Below are 6,069 nucleotides of genomic sequence, written 5' to 3' on the forward strand. Positions count from 1 at the left end.
GCATTCATTTCGTTGGAAGTAATCTGGACACTACAGCTTTAACACAATAAAGTGACTAACTTTATTATTTGGTTGTGAACAATTTTTAGATTCAACTAAAATACATGTCTCCTATGTATGACTCTTCATACAAATGTATTTTAATATCTCAATAGAATTATGGTACCTTAATAACTAGATAATGAATGCTTACTTAAACAAACTCTTCGTCTTTTTATCAAAAAGTACTTTTGTTACAAATAAATTAAATGAAATTAAACATGAGAATATACTTGTTTTCCAGGGCACCATATTCTCAAAATTCCTAACAATATACTCTTGAAGTTAAACATCTTAAACATGACATGTAACAACATTTTTTTCAACATGGCGTGTAACAACATTTTTTCAATACGTGTGCTTGAATATAAGGAGGTTTCATTAAAGACAATTTTGTCCAAAATCTTTTCTCTTAGCTAAAAACCAATTAAATTAAAATGAGGGTTACTTTTCAAAACACCTTATCTTTAAGGGCTAAAAAAAATCGTCCTTAAAGAATTTGACAAAGCTCTTCAGTGATAAGCATCTCGGTGCAATATGATCTTTTCATCAAATATCCCGAATATGTCATGAAATGTCACATCCCATTTTTTGATGGAACACGACCAATGCATGAACCTAAATAGGTATAGCTCACTAGGCCTAAGCAAGCCTGTTTAACATACATCATTAACCATTTATCAATACGGAAGCGCACATAAACATCCATAGGCATGCAATATCAACTCATGCATACCATCATACGTAATATTACACATATATAGAACTTATCAATATATTAGTGTAAGTGCAACGCTTCATATATCATTAGAGTGCCATGTTCTTAGTGCACCATAATATTTACATGTCTCAACACCTTCAAGTGTCTATGTGGCTCTTGAGCCACTTCATACATTTAATGTAACATTCATAGTGTATATGCTCAAACATTTCGCTACATTATCATAACATAATCATAATCCATTAAAACACGTTCACAACCTATAAAACATAAATATAACTTAAATGGACTCATCAGCAGAACATGACCCAACTCGCTAAGCATTAAGAAGCTGTTAGACACTTACCAATGAGAAATGAATGGATCATGTTTTCGTAACACTAGTTGCTAACGAGGGAGTGTTATCACTTATCTGCAACAAAAATAGTGAGGAAAAATAACATGTGAGTCACACAGACTTCATAAGTGGACACGGGGAAGGGGACAAGCCAAGGGAAAGAGTTTTTCATAACCATGCAATTTTAGATACATATGATTCACAAGCCCTTTTCATGTTGCATGATATTCATGAAAAATAGCATTTAATCATCCTCTAAATGACATTGCCATGATGTTCATGAAACATAGCATTTAATCATCTTTTAAATAACATTGCATGGAAAATATCTTTGCATAAAACATAGCATTTAATTTTAGATACATTACCATGATGTTCATGAAACATAGCATTTAATCATCCTCTAAATGACATTACATGGAAAATATCTTTGCATAAATCATTAAAAACCATTTAATCTTGAAAGCCTCTTTAAAATCACTTGAGAAGTCAATTCTGCAACAATTCTATCGATACATTCTAGAATATATTGATACATGCAAGGAATTTATCAATATCTTTGGGAATGTATCGATACATTTCACACAGAATGTCTCTTACAGCATTTTATTGAAAATATATCAATACATACTTCATATGTATCGACACTTTTGCCGCAAAATCCAACTTCTTTGGGCATTTTCTTGAATCTAACTCATTCATAAGTCTTTCTAGCATTGAGGGATCATTCCCTAAGCTAAGGTTTCGTCTGACCAAGTCAATATCACCACATTTCAGTGTGAATAGCATTCTTAATAATCATCTAATCATAATCTATGCATTTAAACATAAAGCATCAACAATACTTGTTCAATCATTCCTCAAACTCATTATACATTACATTTCGTCTGTGAGTGGGTTCACCCTATTTTGACAAATATTGCTCAAACTTCCACTATTTCGAGTTATTAGTGCACTCTTATGAATGGCACATTGACCTCATCCATGATCTATCGAGTGGTCCCACCCTACTTAGGCAGGTAATGGATAAAGCTCTCACTACCGTCTTATTGACCTCATGTGAACAATCATCATAGTTGTGTAAGCGGCACTTAAGCCTCACCCACAATCATCATAAGACCTCTTAAGCTTAGGATCATTCTCATCCTTAGCTTGCATCATAAACATATAACATTACCATAAATCATCATCATGTTTTTCCCATAATGTATGTGACTATCTCAATACATATATCTCATGGCATGCATTTTCTAACCTCATAAATCACTCAAGTGCTTAACCCACAGTGTACATGATATGCTTTTCATGAACATCTCATGACATGCATGTTACAATCTTAAAAATGGAACTCACGCATCCAATATTCTTATCATGCTACATTGTATCTAACATGTGCATAATAACATTCATGCATTAACCATAGAAATATCTCGTAGCCACACTAGCTCGAAGGTCGAAGTAATCGAATGGACTACAAACATGAAAGAGCTAGTCCCTTCTTGTTGAAAACTAATACATAGTAGCATATTCACATACATCTTTTGTTCGTAAACAATTTGAAAATCATTGTGTCACACATATCACAATCATTATCAAATTAAGTCATTTGAACAATTCCTTGAAAACTTCATAAAATCTTATAGATCAAATCCTTTGATAAACCATTTATGTAGATAATTTTTCAACATGCGTAAACAACCATTTCCTTAAAAATCATGTTAACTTTACATATTAAAATCCTTGAAAAGGTATGTCCACTCACCTAATTGGAGAATCAATTCCTAGCTCTAATCACAACTTCATTTTTCGACGATATTTTCATAACAACTCAAGACCACATTATTTAATCATCAAAAATGAAGATTTGAGTTAAAAATGAGGTGGGAGGGTTTGAGTTGAGAGAAATACCTAAGACAATGGCTGAGGGTTGAAACCCCTTGAAAAATGTGAGGTATTTATAGTTTTGAGTGTGAAAATATAATTTTGCCCCTTTAATTTTTCTGAAATCGATGAAGTATATCAATACATTTAGGCCATGTATTGACCATATGTGTCAATACATCATGAACATGTATGAATATAGTTGAAACATAATGCAGTTTCTAAGACAGATTACCTATAAAACCAACCTAGCTTATTTTCATTAAATAAGTTTTAACTGCATGTCTTCATTTTTACTTCTTTCCTTTTTACTCGCTATTTACTTAAGATATTTAATATAAATAAGCAAACAACCCCCCATTTGAATTCAATAAATATATCAAAAAAATCAAAATCCAAAAGAATCAAAATCTAAATTTTGGTTTTAAGAAAAAAATCCAAAAAGTTCGACTGAAATTAAATTTGCGACTCCCACTTATTATAGCAAATGTACTCCAAAAATTATGAAAAAATCATTTTTGGTCATCTAAAACCCAAAGGAATCATTATCACTTTTTTTTATTTCCAAAAATTGTTTTATAAAAATCACATATTTTGACCCCTTTCTAAACTTAGAAAATTTTCTACTTTAAAAGTGACAGACAACCAAAACTGTCAATGAATTCTTTTAAAGGTTAAAACTAAGTTTGATGTTCAAAATATGTATTCTATATGCTCACCTAAGGATTTCCTAACTACCATTTTACTTAAGGTGGGATTTCACATAAAGTATGGCTTAATGTCTACTTATGACATTCCATATTAGTTTCATAATTCATGATTAGCCTTATGAATTTGGGAAACTAATTTTCCTCAAATTTATCATGCTTTTGTCAAAGACTTTATACAAGTAACCTAGAATTGAGAACAAGTGAGATGCATGCCCTCATATCACTTGGGGCGATAAATCCTCTCTTGACAACTCATCCATGCCTCATGGCACACCCAAAAACACTTTGTTTAGGCATCTGGTCACCTCCAAACCCATAAGGATGAAATCAAAGTATGCTATTCTCTATAAAAAATGACTTGGTGTCTCAAGTTTGAGGATTATTTGCATGATTATAATATGAGAACATATTCCATAGAAACTTGAGTGAAATACTAAACGGAATTCTCATAGCGAGTCATGTTCAGTAAACTTGTTCTCTAACAAGCACCCACATGCCTTCCTCAAATATCCCATATACTTCAATCTATGAAATCGATTGCTTACTTCCCAAGTAAAGAGGCTTAACATGTACCAGTCCTTAAGCATTGTCAATGCCTTGTGTAACACCCCCAATTTTGATGGCAATGATGCTAAATGAATGTTAAGCTATTGAATGAGCTACTGATATTTTGATGTTAATGTTTGCAAATGTAAGGAATGTTTATGTCCATAAAATGATGATTATGAAAATGTATGAGTATTTATATAATACCCCGTACTTTACTATGATGGCTAATTATGAAACCTCGACCTCCATAGATGCGTGACTAGAGGTAGACTGTTGAGTGCATCAAATTCACATATTTAATGGGAGATTAAATACCTAATTAGTCTAAGTTAAACTAGATTTAGGATTGAATTTAGGTATTTTTATTTATTTTATTAGTTTAGTTTAATTTATGTTTAAATGTTTTTTTTGAGTTAATGATTCTAGTTTTACATTATTTATAATTATTTTATGTTTTTATAGGGGTAGGATCAAAAATAATTTCAATTGGTGAAGAAAGGTGCATAATTAACTGTTGCTTTATTTGCATATGTTTCGGTTTTTCAAGCATATCTCCTACTACAGAAGTCTAAATGATATGATTTTTAGACCATTAGAAATCTAAGAGGTAGAGCTACAACTTTTGTGTTTATCACTTTACCCATTTCTGATCAAAAAGTGGTCAAAATCTTTGTCAAAATGAAGGCACTGCACTAAAAGAACAAAAAAGGGGCATTTTGGTAAATTTCATGAAACTTTGATTGACTTTAGGATAAATATCTCATTTCTTCCAGCACCTTCTCCTCACTTCCAGCAGCTTCTTCTTCTTCTTCCCATCCCTTTCTCTCACTAAACATTTTCCCCTTTTCATGGAAAAGAAACCTTAAAGCCTCCATAACTTTCTCGAATTAACTCTGATTCTCATGCTTTTGTACACTTTTTCATAGGGTTTTTCATATTCTTTCACTTTTACACCTCAAGAACCCTCAAAAGCTCTTCCTCTGCACTTTCTCTCACTAGCTGACCATTTTGAGAGAGAGAGATATAGACTTTCCGTGATAGCTTGAAGAACGCTTGAAAAGAATTCCACTATAAAGCCACTAAGGTGAGTAATGAGTTAGATTTGATTTTTGAGTTGTTGATGATGGCCAATAATTAGGTTTGTGGGCTGATTTATTGTTAAAGGTTATTTAATCATGTCTAGTGTGAACAATGACTACTTAAATGGTAATTGGAAGCTAGTTAGGAATAACTAGTAAAACATGATTTAGGAAACAACTTTTAGAATAGTATTTATGTAAATTGAGTTGGTGTGATGTTATTGCATGTGATAGGTTCCAACAAGACTCCACATCTCTATTCGGAGCATTAGACGCAGTTAGAGTCGATCAAAGCATCTACAAAGACATTGTGAGTGAACTTGCATTAAAATGTTTTGAAATAAATGATTATATGCTTGATTGAACTACTTGAAATATTTTATTGATTTTTCTTTAAAATTTGCATGGGAACAAGCCCTCGATGAAACGTTTTTATGTTGTGAAATATGAATGTGATGAACTCACATGTTCCTATATTATGTGGAGATGTATGTTATGCTTTGAGTAATAATGCTATATAATAGTTATAATCGTGCACGTGTCGGTAATGATGTGGGCGGGAGTGCGTGTGATGATATTGAAATGTGCGTGTAGGAGTGCACATGATGATATTGAAATATGCGTGTACAGAGTGCACATGATGATATTGCCTTGTGCGTGTAGGGAGTGCACATGAGCTAAGTAAGACGGCGATGGTGTACATGTTTATATATATATATATATATATATATATATATATATATATATATATAT

This window comes from Theobroma cacao, chromosome 7 (genome assembly GCF_000208745.1).
Source record: "Theobroma cacao cultivar B97-61/B2 chromosome 7, Criollo_cocoa_genome_V2, whole genome shotgun sequence".
NCBI lineage: Eukaryota > Viridiplantae > Streptophyta > Magnoliopsida > Malvales > Malvaceae > Theobroma > Theobroma cacao.